The sequence below is a fragment of the Corvus cornix genome, chromosome 3, assembly GCF_000738735.6.
Source record: "Corvus cornix cornix isolate S_Up_H32 chromosome 3, ASM73873v5, whole genome shotgun sequence".
Classification (NCBI taxonomy): domain Eukaryota; kingdom Metazoa; phylum Chordata; class Aves; order Passeriformes; family Corvidae; genus Corvus; species Corvus cornix.
The window spans coordinates 36,420,637-36,437,288 of NC_047056.1; the positions used below are offsets into that span (position 1 = coordinate 36,420,637).

General features: G+C 37.8%; 1 protein-coding gene across 6 annotated transcripts in view; it reads left to right on the forward strand.

The window, feature by feature from the left end:
* The window catches only part of LTBP1 (latent transforming growth factor beta binding protein 1), a 191,993-nt gene that overhangs the window by 50,876 nt on the left and 124,465 nt on the right, over positions 1-16,652 (forward strand). The window lies entirely within an intron of this gene.

The following is a 16,652-nucleotide window of genomic DNA, read 5'->3' on the forward strand; positions in this document are numbered from 1 at the left end:
GGCTGTTTGAGTCATTCTCTGTTCAATACGCTTGGTATTACTTACAAGTATCAAGCTGCCAGTAAATGGATGGATTCTGTGAGTTGGTTTTTTTTTTTTCTATGGTAGCATAAGGAGATGACTCTATGCAGCTGCAAGACAAAGGAGCCAGTGCTTCTAGCTCTTTCTAGCTTATTTGAGCTCCCCCTGTTAATTACAGTGCTCGGAGGGACATGACTAGGAGAAGGAAAACCAAGAGCTGAAGACAAGAGTGTTTTTTATCAAATTCTAAGAAGCCCCTTAGTGAGCAGTACATTAGTAAAACATTGTACCCTAATTGAAAAGCTTATGATTCCTGAAACAGCCAGAGGACAAGTAGTAAAAAGAGTTTTTATGGCCTGATAAGGTCAGCCATGACTTAAGTGTTGACACAGAGGTAAAATGAAGGCTATTTGGATGGTGTCTAAATTTCTGATTCTGAGCTCTCTGGCAGCCTCAAAAACAGTCCCATTACCTGTTTTGTCTCTTTTCTACATCTGTGAGGTGGGAGTCAGTGATAGCAACTTCTGATGAAGCAGTTTAGATATGTGCTAGTACAGAGCTGTATGTTGTTAGAGTCTAGGATTGTGTATTTGTAGCTTGAACAGGAGACCTACAGCTTGGCCAGCCGTATCTGTTTGGGGTTTCTGGTTTCTGGAGGTGCTGGAATGAACTTGAAGGTTAGAAGACAACTTGTTTTCATAAAAATTGAGTGCTAAATTTCAAGTGTCAGTATTTTAATGTTAGGGATGTTTGAATTAACTACAGTGAGGTAAGATTAGGATGTGAAGCTTCATGTCAGGTGTTCTGTGATAACCACAAATATGCAGTTCCTAGTCCTTTTTTGAACAGAGATGGACTCTGGGAATTAGTTCATGCTTATGGCAAGGTTGGAGTTCATTGTCTAGTTAATTTATGACAGTGGCTGATGACCTCATGGTATTTTGTTATTGCTCTTAAATGTATAATCTTAATGGGAGAGCCTCTTACTTCATTGAACAAAGGAATTGGTAGTGGCCATGTGGAGATACTTGAAAAGGAAGAGGGAGAAAATGTAGGAGTTTTATTAAAAAGCAAAAACCAGAAAGTTAGTACCGAATGCTTCACATTTGTTTTATGCTAACATTAAATAACATTTTTTACAGATGAGAAGAAATATTAGCTGGGTAAAACTTGGTAGCATTGCCCAAGAGTTCATAGTTATCAATTAACATGGAGTGCAAAGCTACTCATTTTATTGGGTTTTTATGGGTTTTCTATGCATTTTACTTCAAAGTATTAACCCTGTGCCAGAGTTTAGCAACCGTGAAAAATGTACTCCATAGAATAAACTTATTTCTCTAGCTGTGGCTGCAATTGGTTTTGATTTTTTTGGACTTGTATAGATTGTTTCAATCCAGTGACATGAAATGGGTAGTCTTGAAACTGGAAAAAGTGTTAGTCTTTTGTTACCTTTAGAGACAGGTCTGTCCTGGCAGCAACAAATGAGATGTGGGGGACTGGTACACTGGGAAGAAAACTGCCAAACTTGACCAGGTGCTTCTGAGCATCTTCTGATTTATGGAAAGTCAGTCATGTTTAAATGCCCCATTGCAGTGTTGTCAGATGAGCTTTTGGAGATACTGACATAAAAACCATTAAGTTAAATCACATTAAACATTTTTCTTTTAAAATTAATTCAAGATTCCTTCTGGAATGTTTACTCTGGTGTACTTGTAAGCCATTCATTTCTCTGATAATGTTCAGAACATGCAGTATAGAGCTCTTATTAAAGACAGCAAATAGTCTATTATTTTTTGGCTTTTAAGCTGAATTTTACTGTAAGGTTATATATCACATCATCAGAGCTTGAAAATTCAGTAAGCCATTGGGGTTGCAATAATAGCATTTAAAGTCACCCTGGAATGTGAAATTGAGTTACCTGCCAGTAGCCACTTATACAACCAAGTGTTTTGAACTTTTGTCCTGTGGGATACAAGCCATCTCCCAAGTCTAGATAGTGTAAGGAGTCATAAAGCTTGCATAAAAATTGTAATTTCTTAGTGCTAAATTTGTGATTCTCATTTATTGTGCCTAATAGCTGAGGCAGTTAAAATTGTTCAGAGTGATTTTTAAGAAATCTTGTTTTTTTCTAAAAACAAATCAAAGCAAAACCCCACCCTGAAAACAATGTTAAAGGTCTTAGACGTTGTTTTGCATTCACTGACTCATTCACATTTTCAGAATAGTCACAGTTTTATGCCATAATTCTATCTCCTTAAGACTTGCATTGTAATACAGTTTAATTTATATATCTGTATATTGCTTTTTTTCAAAGGAATCATACCACATTCAGTATAGGAGAGAAAAATCAGGACCCATAAATATGGTGGTGTGTACCTTTAATGTGCTTGGTTTTAGAGCTGAAATGCTACTCTGCATGCTTCTAAATCATCTGTTAAAGATATTACACTGTAAAGCATCTCTCTGATTCTATTTAATCAATATGCTGTTATATTTAAGCTACTGCAAATTAGTCTTCGGCTATCTTTGTGTTGTATTAGCAAATACTTAAGGAAAAGGCTTTGGACATTCAGAGCCTTCTCAAGCAAATGGAAATATCTCCTGTTGGATAGGCTGACAGCTGCAGACCAATTATAAATATGGTTTTGTACCAGTAGGAGGACTGAATATATAGTGATAAAAATAAGCTTGCAGTGGAATTGATACGATCAGCAAATAAAAACTGAAACTAATGACATGATGTGAATCTCAACATTTGTCATGTAAACATCAAAAATACCTTAACATGTAGGTGAGGGCAGCCAAATGTGACTCTTATAAGCCGATATATGTCTTATATAAGCTCACCATGAACTCTGAGTGATTCTCAAGGGATGCCTTGCTTGCTTAAAAATACATACTGTCACACTTGACCTATAATCTGCCAAAATATTTAGAACCTCAGAGTTAAAAATTCTCTAATAGTATTAATGGCACCAGCAGAGAAATTTCAACTATGCAATTCTGTTTGCAACCTGGTAGTCTATAAAACAGTAGGAAGATCTTTTTAGTAATTCAGGTACATCTACCTCAGACATTTCCCACTACTGTCTTAATGGGACTGTTAAATAGTAACCACTAGTCATCTGAGCATGAATCCTCTAAATGAGTGCTTATCTCCCTGGCTTTGTAAATGCAGTGCTGAAGAAAATTAGTTAAAGGAATTCTGTGCTGTTTCTATTGGTCCAAAATGTATATGATAAGAATTCTTAACAGAGTGTAGTCTTTCTGGAATTCCTTTCAACACAGTTATTGTGAGAACTGCTTATTAGAGCAGCAAAGGCTAGGAAGTTCTCCGTTTCACTCTAGCCACTTCTGGTGCAATGTGCACTTAAATACACACTTCATTTTCCAGCCTGAGATAGCTGAGGGCTAGTGTTTAGTGGCATTGCGCATTTTGCCCATTGAGCTGAAAATAGTGAAATTTCTGTTTCTGAAATTAGTTGTCTGGTGTTGCCTGCATGTGTAGGACTATTCTGTACACCCTCTCACCAGGCTACAGTTCCCCCTAAGTGCAATGATGATGCCACCAATTCCCTGTTCTAGAGGCACACTGAGAAAATGTATTAATTAATGTGTGAGGTGACCACAGAATGCACTGAAAGCAGAAGAAAAACTCAAGAGTGCTTTACCTACAACTAGAATGGTATTATGTGACGTAAATAAGGCATGTGTTTGTATAATGAAGTCATCCCGAGAAGGAAGAAGGGAGGATAATGAAGAAGGGAGGATAAGAAAGAAACTGAGACTCATCTCTCTATTCAGGAAGATATGAGAAGTAATGTGAATTTTGCAATTGAAGTTACATGTTAAGTTGATAAAGTCAAGTATTACGGAAAACTTCTTTCTTTTAGGTAGATGGGGTTTTTTTGGTCTTCACCAAAATTCTTTATAAAATTCATTAAGGAGAACTTGTCTCTCTATTTTAGGTAGTAAATGAGAACATGTCTTGAATTTAAGTAGTACAGGTTATATAAGGTTTAGTGAAATCGGGCTTGCAGCACCCTACTGTGGCTTAGTTGTGTGTGTTGTAGCTAGAAGTTGGACAAATATGCGTGCATGGCTTTTGGACTCTTAGGATCTGCACATGGTTCTGTGGACAGCTCTTAAATTCATGTGTAAAGATGAAGATGAAAGAATATGAAAGTCATGTAACTTCTCTAACTATGGATACATTGTATTGCATAATATTTTACATAAGTTTATGCACATGAAATAAGCTTAATGTGGAAGAAAATGTCCCAGCACTTAGCGCTGTGATGTGCAGAATACTCTGTTACAAATTTGAGGTAACAATAGCTTTCCTATATTGGCAGCACAATACAGTGGTAATTTAGTGAAGCCCTCTGTAGCTTATATGTAACTACACATGCTGGCTTCACCGATGACTTCATAGGTTGATTTGAGCAAAACCCAGGTGTCACTTTGAAACTCCAATTTAAACTATTTTTGTGGAATTGCACCATTTTGACTTCACTAAGTGACACTTACTTCATAATAATAGTATTTCCCCACCAGGAAGTATGGGTAAACAGCTGTAAAAGCCATAAATGTTTTAACTGCTTAAAAAAGTGCACACAGAAATGTGACGTGTTCCATATAAATGCATCTGTATGATTTGACATGCTACCCAAGAGGAACTTTAGAGGAAAGTCGCTCTCAGGTCTTCACTGGGTCAGATACTCTTTCCTCCATTCTTGACATTTCTTTGTGGAACTTCCTTCATGAACAGCAAAATAATTCTCTCACTGGCTTGTCTTAACTAGATCATTGCATTGTGATCCTTGTAACTTCTGCCTATCAATGTATTTATGGATATTAGAGTTAAACAGTGGTAATGTTCCCAACTAGAAGTTTTGGGAAATTTGGAGATAAGGGAGGATGTTAAGGCTACACTCCGTAGAAAGTATAGCCAGCAGAATGAGGTGGGTGAAAACTGAATGAACAGTTAGAAGACTAAGAGTAAGAAATAACTGAAAAATTACAACATACTCTATTTGGAGGGAATGTAGAGTCAAATTCGCTTTAGTGACTCATGGCAACTCCATTCATGTGTTGATGCTAAAATTGCACATAATCAAATGCAGGGGAATGGGGTAAGTGTATAAATGTTGGGGACTTTTTTGTTTTGTGTTCTCAAATGCACGTGTGTTCAAAGCCTGTGCTCCCATTCAAGAGGCAGAAGGGATTTTTCAGGGACATTCTAAAAAGTTTAAGAAAAAATTTTGGTGCTGTCAGCATCAGTGTCGAACAGCACTGGGGCTTTTTTGAAGAACAATTTTAGTGTGAATCATCCTTTTCCTCTCTCCCATTTAAGAGCATTATTCTTCCTGCTATTGAACAGCATGGCAATTCATAACAGCCATTTAAAGTTTACTTTTGATTCCAGCAGGACTTGGAAGTAACAGGCTAAATTTTAGGTGTAGATTAAGTGGGTTACCTAGATTCACATTAATGCAGCTAACTCTACCAAACCAAGCAGCACATTTACTTTGCCTCAAATAATAGAGTGACAAATTCTGAAAAAGTAACTAACAAATGAATGCAGTTTATTTAGCAATTATAAAAGACCATGGAGTTCTTTGAAAACCTCGGAGATGGAATAGCTCTGTATAAATACAAACTATTTCACTCAATATACTGTTGCTGTAAGCATTCTAACAATACCCGTGCTAAGCTGTCTTCGTGATTGTTTACATGTCCATAAAGGGCTCACAACTGAGGGGCCAGAAAATCAGCACCCCCCCCCAAAATGTACTGTATCTTTCTCTTTGGCCTCTGAAAAGATTTTATGGCACTGAGCTCACCAGAAAATAAATGTCTGCCTGACAGGCAAAGGCTGCTGGTGCTTTTGTAGAAACTATTTTAAATGTTGCATTCACCTAAAAATGAGTTATCATCTCCATGCTTTAAAATACGGAGACAGAGACTGATATACAGCAGAATGAGGAAGAATGTTGGAAAAACCAATTGGTGATCTGGCAAACTGAATTAAAATCAGTTCAAAGCATGTAATTGCTGGGGGAAAATGCAGACTGAGACAGATGCATCTCAACTTCTGTGATGAAAGAGTATTGGCTCCAAAACCAAAAATTTCTCAAGAAGAAAAGAAGAGGCTTTCCAGAAAATTCTGTAGGGAAAAGCCTCTGTGATGTTTAAAATATGTTCATTTAGGTGGATATAGAGACCTACTGAACCCACACAATTAAACATTAGAAGTCCCTTAGCCTGGCTAACTCCAGAGTTGCTGTGATACAAGTCTTTGATACCAAGAATTGATTCTGATTGTTCCAAGCAGCTGAGTCTGGTTTTCTTCATAGGAGATGTGAAAGTGCTCTTCTGTCAGTGCCATTGCCTATGGCAGAAGGAATGAACCAATGTTGACAAATAAAATTACTGCAAGAAGGTTCATACCCTGTGAAACGGAGATTTCAGAATCAGTTATATCCTTATGTCTGTTGTCATTTTTTCCCCTCTTCAGAAAATTAGAAGAAAAAAAGAGATCTTGGCTTCATGTGCTGCTGAGAGAGATGATTTTTAATGGTGATTCAGCATGCAGAGGCGGCTGTATTCATTTATAACTTAATTCCATGATGTCCTGTCCTTTGTCACTGTTTACAGTTTGTTGACTTCCTGAGTGCTTTTTGGTTGTTTCCTTTTGGGAAATTAAATGTCAAGTGGATATACTTTAGTAAGGTAATATTAATTTAATTTTTATTCCGTATTCTTCCTAGAAATGATAAACATTGACTCTTGCAGTTTAGACTTTTTTCTCATTTGAGGGAGTTGCATATGTTGGGAGGGGGAAATGCTATTTATTTTCTCGAGAAGTAATGTTCTTCCAACTTAAGACTTGTAATACTATTGTCTAATATTTGTATTATTATTGTGAAAGAAGCCTAAATAATAACCTTAGGCAAAAGGCATAATTTCAGATGAATACATAATTTCAGGTGGGAATGAGTCTCATTCCCAGTATATAAAGACCAAATTCAGACCTTCTTGTGAAAAGAGTGAAAAAGTCCTGTTGAGAAAGTGGACAGTGGCATTGTATTTAGCTGATAATACTAAAGCTCCTGTATGGCTGTAAGTTTGTGTAAAATGTTGACTTCATTATCAGAGTGTGCCAGCTTCCATCAGTGGAAAATTGCTTGTGGTGGGCTGTGAAGTTACTGCTGCTTCACTTACAGCCAAGATGAGGATTGTGTTGAATAACTGTGCCTTAGATGTATGTTCGTGTCAAAATGCATCTCTTGGGCCTTTGTTACCATGTCCCTCAAGTGAGAGATCCAGGTATGCTTAGGTACCTAAGAAGCTGGATAATTTGAATGGAAGCTTAAAAAGGCTTGTTCACCTGAATGCTGTGATGGATTGCTTACAGCTGGAGTAGCATCCAGCCCCAAACCTGAAGCACAGATGTGAACTCAAGCATGAGACACTTGAAGAGCTTGAAGTTCTGTTTCAGGACAAGTGCTTCACTCTGAAAAACACAGGCCATCTGGGTTCTAATATTTTGCACAATTCATGTTTGAAATTGAAGCTGAAGTGCTGAAGCACTTGATTGAAATTGAAGCTGAAGTGCTGAAGCACTTGACTGCCTTAGAAGTACTATCCTTAGAAGTACAGCCAGCTAAACTCCTGCAGGATTAAGCTCCCCAAGGACGGCTGAGGCAGTAGTAGTGGTGTCTGGAACCCAGCTGTTGTGAAGTCACACCGTTCTTCAAAGAAATGTGTCTGAGCCCTAAACTAAGCAGTCTTGAACTAAGGGTTTGAACTAAGCAGTCTTAGGACATCAGCATTACCTCTGAATGGGTTGGGCACGCTCCTGTTCAGTGTGCTGGTTAGGCTGCTTGCTCCATGCAATTAACTTCTCTCATCTCTCGGAAAAGAGACCTAGGACCGATAAGTGGTATAACTCGAGGCTAAAGTTCAGCTCTTTAGCATCATAACCATTTGTGGATCTAGTTTAAATGTAATATCTTTAAACCAAATAAATTCAATACAGAGTAAAAGAACTAACAGCCCAATAAGTTTATTGAAATGAGCTGAGGCCCTTCCATCAGACATCAAACCACACTGCAGTCTCTAATTTGTTTGGGTTGGTACCTTTTTCTGGATCATTCTCAACTATGTAAAGGGGATTGATAGTTACATTTGTCATTGCCATGGAGAATGGCTGTAGTTTAAGATAGGATGCTCATTGCCTGAGGACTGCATATAAAGAATCTTGGTAGTGATAAAAAAAGATAAGGAAGACAAAAGGTGATTGTTAAAACCTGCTGACAGAGATCTCAGATTTCAAATCTGTGCCTGATTTGTATGTTATGGGTTTCCACAGGACAGAAATGATTGTAATTTCTGTGAATTCCTCTGACTTGCTCTAAAAAGGCTGTGCCAGTGAGAGAATTTATCAGCAAAGGGCTTGTGGCATGTAAACATAGCTCATTTTAAACAATCTCAGCAGTCATGCCTGCATATGCTCCTTTGGCACTTTTAAGTGAAGCCATCCATAGAAAACACAAGAAACCTGTGTTGCAGACAGTAGAGAGCTTGTTGGAATTTGTCAAAATTAATAAAGGAAACCTACTTGAATGAAACAAGTGTTGCTATAGTAAATGACTTCAAACAGTACATTGTTCACACTCCTCTCTATTTTAAACTGAGATTATCAGAATTGAAGAGTGGGTTATTTGCCTCTCCTAGAATATACTACTAAAAATTTTAGTATGTTTTGGAGGGTGGTGGAGGTGGTGATGAGAAAGACAGTGGAATTCTCTCTGTTCAATTCTGTGACAGGGAGCAAGGAAGAGATTGTATCCCTGTGATAATTAGGAAGGAAAAAGACTTTTCCAGATATCTTCTTTTAAGTTACCTTCTTCTGTATCCTGGAAGCATCAAATTTTCTGGATGATTTATTTTCCTGTTTGTCAAGTGTGGTGAAGAAGCAAGTAGGGCTTAAAAAGAGGATAGAGAAACAGGAGCACAATAGAAGCAGGAAGTCTGAGAGCTCAGTTCTGACTGCAGGGAGCAGATTGTGGTAGGAGCTTCTAAGCAAGAGAGAAGGGGGAAATGATGTGAAGATGTGGTAACATGGCTAATCAGAAATAGGTGTATAGAGAAGTGTTTGTAATAGCAATAGTGGCAATAAGAATGGCAACAAAAATATCAATACATATCCCCCTTCAGTTACTGTCATTGGGTAGTTGGAACATGTTTTGCTTTTTTGGAAGCATTTTAGTCTGCATCAAGACAGTAGAACTGCGTACTTGAAAAGTGATGAAATATCAGAGGTTAAGCTGCATTAACTAATGAAATACATGTAACATCATACAAATGCAAGAAATAACAAAAATAACAAAAAGTAGAAGGAGTGCTAAAGTAATTATATTTCAATAATGTGTTCCTAGCTGTCTAGACATGTTAAATCAAGTACAGCTTGCCATACTGTCATCTTGCTCAAAATGTTTGACTGGGTGGATGTGCACACGTACACCTTGCCTCATGCAGAGCTGGGGGGGTGTACTTTTAAGCATTAGAGAAGATGTTGGGTCTCAGATGAAATAAATCTGGATCATCTTACTTTTTATTTTGTCGGCATGTCTAATTTCTCCCAATGCTTGTGAAAAGAGAGCTGGGTGTGAGGTGTACTAGGGAACAGTAACAAAGTTTCTGGAAAGAGCAAAGATGCACTGCCTTACCTGAAGGTAGGCATTGTATATTGAAGCCAAAAATCAAATTACTCAGCAGCTGTGCCTTGCCTTTATTGAATCCATGTAGTTCTCAGACTTGTTTGTGCTTGTGGCTGTTACAGAAAGAATAAGACTCATATTCTGCATGATTTTTAGATGGGCGAGGTTTGAATCTAGGAGATTTTACTCCTATGCTCAGAGCAGAGTAAGGGCTGAATTCAGTCCTGCTAAGGTTGTGCAGAGGGTGTTCCAGATTTGTTTTACTGGGATGATATCTGTATCAACAGATCAGGAAGGGATTTGGGAGATGTCTGCCCCTTTGGCCTAGCCTGCAGATTGGTTCTGGGTATGAAGTATCAGTTAGTGCACTGTTGGGAGAGGAAAATAAATTAAACTCATAGAAGCATTTTATGTAAAGCTGTATTAAGTAATTCTGCTGCTTTCCCACCATTGATCAGACCTCAGCTGCAGTATAGTGTGGTTTTGGACAGGGTGTTTGAAGGAAGATGAGGACCAAGTGAGTGGTATCAAAAGAAAAACAAAGAAGATGGAGATCTGCAAAATACGGCCTGTTTGACTGAAAATGTTTAGATGATTTTGGTCTGGCTGAAATGAGACTGAGGGAGATTGATGGCAGTGGTCTTCAAGTATGTTAGAAAATGATGGCAGTGGTCTTCAAGTATGTTAGAAAATGACCCACAGAGGAATAATATTTTGTTAAAGTTTGCTGTAGATAAAGCAGGGCAGTAGTTCGCTTAAGTTGCTACAGGGGAAATGTAGGTTGAGTATTAGGAATACTTTTATAATAAGAGAGGCTGAAGTGCTGGAATAAATTCTTCAGGGAGGCTGTGAAATCTGCATAATAGAAGGGGTTTGAGGATAGTCTGGACAAACCTTTTGTTTGATGTTGCTGTTTTATCCTGGGAAGATGAAGAGAGAGGAGATTAAGTGATCTCTCAGAATCTCTTTCAGCCCTTTCTGTGCCTTGTAAAGCCTGTATTTCTCTCAATCTGTAATCAAAAATTTAGGGAAGATCTGCCTCTGGCCTAGATGTCAATCTAGTGTGTCTTTATATCTCTTTTTTGTTTTCTTTTTTCCTGTCTTTTTTTTCCCTTTTTTTTCTTTTCTTCTTTAGCTCCTAGCAATTTAAATCTTCTAGGTGGTGCTGTTTCTAAGTTGTATGACAGCTAAGTTCAACTTGTTCTGATCTTTGGGAACTAGGTTTTTGTGTTGATTGGTTGGTTGGGGTTTTTTTTTCTTTTGTTTTAAATCGATGACTAAGTGATGACAAGACAACTTCCTCAGATATTGTCAAAAGTGTAAAAAGGTCATTTGACAATAGTTCTAAGAGCTTAACTATCTTACTTGTGTGGTTGATTTTCATACAATGTCATCTTTCCTTTTAGCTGAACAAGCATATCTAGTGTAAGGATTGAACCAGGTGGACTGGTAAAATAACTGGGAGACTTTTTTTTTAGGAAATAAGTCATTTCCTTCTGCTTCTTTCCTTTTTTTTGTGTGTGTGTCAGCATTTAGCTAAGAAAAAAAGAGGACGTTGGTCATCTGAGAATTTAAAATGTTGAATCTATTAGCTGTTTAAAAGCTAACTGGGTTTGATTTGAGAAGATCTAATTTTAAATGCTCTCCCCCCATGCATTATGGTTATAATTTGAAAATGTGAAATAGCCTGAGATAATCTGTTCTCATTGGGGAGAGAATGTAATTTAAAAATAGAATCTTCAGGTCTGATGACACTCTGTAGATACACATCTGAAAACACACTAGGATCATTGCAGAAGTAGATTGTCATGAAAAGAAAGTAATGTATATCATTAGTGGAGGTACTAATGGAATGTCTATAGTTCTGTTAGTTCTGTTTCCTCAGGAGATTTGCCTCAGGATATATGTCATAAATGAAGGTATTGGGAAAAAAAAAAGCAAAACAACGAGAACAACAACAACCTCCCAAAACTGGCCTCTTAAAATAGTTCTAGAAATGTTTGTACGAGGAATATGGGAGACGTACGCATAAGCTACACTGTGTACTCAGCTGGTAGAAGCCACTGCTTGTTTGTTTTTTTATTTATTGTGAATCCTTTTGATTAGATCACTGTGAAGCACAAAACCATCACCCAATAACATTAATATTTTTGACACATTAAAATATTTTATTCTCTTTGCCCTGCTTGACCTCTGTAGTTATCTATTTAACTGAATACCAGTCCTGCTTTCACTAGTGTTGCTAGCCCATTGTCTTCCCACAAAACAGGGACATACCACAAATCATCTGAGCTCCACTGCAGCTATTGAATACTGTCAGAATGTTCTGCTGTGAGAGCAGCCATAAACCCAAGGAAAAAAAGCGTGTTTATAGAAATTCTTCTAGAAAGAAACAAAGTCTGAGTTGCATTACACAGGGACTCGGGAGGTTGAGGAGGAATCCTTCCCCTCATACAATTCTTTCCAGGCATGGCTGTGTAAGCTATTGTGACCACCTGGACATAAAATGTGCCACCTGCTGTCTTGACTAATTCACCTTTTTTGCTAATGCAGGGGAAAAAAAAAAATTGTCGTAATGAACAGTGGGGACAGAAAGGGTTCTGTGAAGAAATCCTTTTGCTTACATTTTCCATTTCTCCTGCAGTTGTTGCTAAATCATAAATTTATCACAGCAGGAGTTTTCTGTGTTTGTGATATTATATCATAGTGACTTACGGAGATGGAAAGAAAATCACATACATAGAGTGCCAACTTTTAACTAAAATCTCATCACTTTACCCAGACATCTTTCTTTTTTTAATCTGGCTCAAGAGTTTTATAGATTTTGGAAATTATGGGTACATTCTTCCGCTGATCTCTTTTGACAAATGTATCATGGAGTTCTTAAGTGTAAGTGAGCCTGGACTATGAGGCAGGATGATGGTGCTGTTGGCTGAATCTCATTGTGAATTTGCTGTCTAGCTGAGGGATGAAGCTTTATCCAGTATTAGTCATCTTGATTGTCCTGTCTTTATTAAAACAACAATCTGAATCTATCTCTAGTTTGGCCATTTTTTTCAGTAACTTTGCTATTTATTTGGTGTTTGCATCTTCTACTTTTGTTTTTTTTCATTAGGCTCATTTGTTTATCTGGTCTCATATTTGTATTTCTTCAGTCTGGTGTTATACTTAGGAGCATAGTGAGGTGTTTCATTTCCACGTTTAAAATTGGTCTAGAAGAGTTTGATATATTTCTGTCTATGTATAGGAAAAAATTATTCCAGGTGTGTTGCTGTAGCACTATCAGTTTTTTTCCAAATATGAATTTGAGGTAATCCAAGTTGCAGATTTTGTCATGCCTATGTCACAGTGGCATCATCAGTAGAGGTTCTGGAGTTTAAAGCAAATACTCTGTATGCCTCCTTAAAAATATGCTGTCCTTTAATATGAGCTAGTCCAAAGTCAAAAGAGGTCAAGGCTATGGCAGTATTGGTCTTTTCCTAGCATGAAATTGTGGGCTTTAGCATTAATACTGCAAAATCAGGTACTGAAGAACAATTTCTTATTTAGACTTGAATTTTCCTCTTTGGAGAAGAGGAGGGAAAAAAAATACCGAAGAGGAGATTCAAGGAAGTCCAAGGGTCTAAACTTGAAGTTTCTGCTAAAATCTTCCTTTCAGGAGAAGAGCTTGTGGTCGTTTTTTCAATTTGAATCTGCATGTATTAAGCTCACTGTTAAGGTCCCTAAGCCTCAGAATCTGTGAAGATAGTACTGTCTACTTCTCTGCAACTGCAGAAAAGAATGAGTAACATCTCTGTGTTGAGTCACCTCCTCAAACACTGATCAGTTTTTAGCTCAGAGGCTCAGAGCTTTGTATCCATCCTAAATGTCTCCAGAAGAATTGAAGTTAAAAGCTGTGGCACGCTAGGGAAGGAGAACAAACTAAGTGTGGTTATAGTTTTCATAAACCTAAGAAAGATGGAGAAAATCTTCCTATGAAGATTTTCTAAAGAATATGAAGATGTCTTATTTCTGTCTCTTTGCAACTATCAAAATAGGAATATGTGAGAATTTATTTTATAGCAAAATAACTAGCATACAGCTAGATAAACACATCATGTGATGGTTGACCAACCAGCTGGCAGGTCAAGCACAAAGGGTTGTAGTAAATGAGGTTAGATCAGGCTGGTGATGGGTCACTAGTGGGTGTCTATAGGGCTACATTCTAGGGTCAGTGCTCTTCAATGCAGTTTTGGGTGCCACAGTATAAGAAGCCAATAGAGCTATTGAACAATGTCCAAAGAAGGGCTATGAAAATAGGAGCGGCCTTGAGGGGAAGCCATTAGAAGAGTGGCTGAGGTCACTTGGTCTGTTCAGACTGGAGAAGAGGAGACTGAGGGCAGACCCCCAAGCAGACCCCCAAGCAGACCCCCATGCAACTTCCTCATGAGGGGAAGGAGAAGGGGCAGGCACTGATCTCTGCTCTATGGTGACCAGTGACAGGACGTGAGGGAATGGCCTGCAGTTGTGCCAGGGGAGGTTTAGGTTGGATATTAGGAAAAGCCCAGAGGGTGGTTGGGTCCTGGAACAGGCTCCCCAGGTAAGTGGTCACGGCATCAAGCCTGACAGAGCTCGGGAAGTGTTTGGACAGTGCTCTCAGGGCCCATGGTGTGGCACTTGGGTTGGTCCTGTGTGGGACCAGGAGTTGGACTCTGTGTAAATACCTTCTAACTCAGGATATTCTATGAAAAACTTTGGTGAATAATGATTTGAATATTTGTAGGGGTAGAGCTTGCGTCATGTTTTTAAGACTTCTTCCCTGAAAAGTTTAATTTAAATATTCCTTCAGGGATACTCTTTAGCTCTTTGGATACTGATCTGTGTTTTTGAAAGTACTTCTAGACCACTATTACTCCCAAACTTAGATATACTAATATTTTCTCATCCAAAAGTGTTGAAAGGCAAATTTTACAATTTCTGTTGAGTCTCATACTAAGGCATCTCTTTTACTGAAATAATTGTGCTACAGGATTTTCTGGTAAAATCTAAACTATGTGATAAAAATTATTTTTAAGTTTTTGTTGTGAACGTTATGCACAAGATTTACTGCAGCTCAGCACTCAACAACATAGTACAGAATACTGTGAGGGAGAATTAAACAATTGTTTAGTTTCATCTTTACTGACTGTTTCAAAAGCATTACTATGGGTCTGATGCTGGGTGTGCAAATAATCTATTGCACTTTAAGTTGGGTCATGTTCAGAAGAGCCGCTCGGGCTCACGAACAGCACGATTTATTGAATGCAACGCATATGGATGGTTCTTTTGGATTGCTGGTGCCAAATGCATTAACTGCAGAGTAGCTGTATGTAACACTAACAACACTATTGTATTCATGAGCTTCATGTCCCGGGTCAACACTCAGCAGAGCTGAGGACACAAGACTTACCAAAAAGTGTCCCTTCATGGGGGGTGAGGACAACAAACCTGTCGCTCCCTCCTTGCACAGTTTCACGTCAAATTCTCACCTCCTGGGTAGATAGAAAATTGGGGTGCTTTTTATAACTTATTAGTCACTGTTGTGCCAGCTGCTGTGGTGGGACTATGGTCAAACTTTCTGCTCTTGCTGGACACATTGTACAGACTATTTCTTGGTAGGAAGTGTATTTGGTTTGTACGGAACATCTCTGGGTGTCAGGTGGAAGAATCAGACCACATGGCCTCCGCTTTTGCTTTTCTCCATGTTCCTGCCCGATGCCAGGGCAACACAAACCATGTGACCTCCATCCAGTTTCAGTATTTGCATTGTGAGCTGCATCACATATTGTGCTCTGCATTTTCTTCATTTCCAACACTGACAAAGTCAAATTATTTATTTTTTTTAGCTAAGCCAAAAAGCTTGTCTGGATCCCCCAATACTCATTTCTATAGTGTAGGCAGAACCAACTTTAGTGACTCGACTACCATGTTTTTTTAATTAGATCACATCCTAAAGGAAAAATATTGCTAAAATGTCTGAAAATATAAAATGGACTCTTTTCTAGGAAAAAATATATATAAAACTATGCAAGTAATATGCAAAGATGGCAGTATTGCTTGTGAAGCTGTGCTTAAAAAAAGCAAAGCTTAGAAGTTCTACCCTCAGCAGTTCACAGGTCACTTATACCTGTTTATTCGTTAAGGTGTATTCATTTTTGTAAGAAATGCTTGGCATCCAAGAATCCAAGATGTCTTCTAAATCCCCTAAAATTGCAATATTAGCCTTTGATGGAAATAATTTTATTCTTGTCTGGGCTCTGCCTTTTCTAATAATTGTTTAGGGAGAATAAGGTGGGAGCATCTGTACTACAGCTGCTGTTCAAATAGAGCAATGCCTGTACTGTAGACAAAACAATTGGCACAATTGCTTTAATTTACTTCTTTATGAAGAGCCAGAAATAAGGAGGCCTTATATTCTTTCGATATTGGAAGATTTTTGAGATTTTCTTGATATTTTCAAAAAAAAGTTCATCTGGAGGGTGTTTCATGAACTAGGTTAGGCAACTGTCCAGCAACTTTTTTATTTCTATGACATGAGGAAGAAGGAGATTCTTCTCTTTTTGTGCGTCATTTCTTGGCATTGTTAGGTTTGATATGAAAGTATTTATTAATAGTTTCCACAAAGATGCTATGATGTATTTACAAGAACTTGCTGAATTTATTAGTAGTATGCAGAAAACAAATTGTTTTCTTTTTAAATAATTGTAAATGGAATCTGTTCTTTTCCCTGTTTTTCCCTAATAAGTAGTTTTAATACAATTTTTGTCTTCAACTGTTAGATATAGAATCAAATACATCTGGTTTTAAATACAATTCTGTAACAAGAAATTCTTACAACTAGCTTAATTTCAAATTTGTGCTTGTGCAGTCTTTATTGCATGCAAA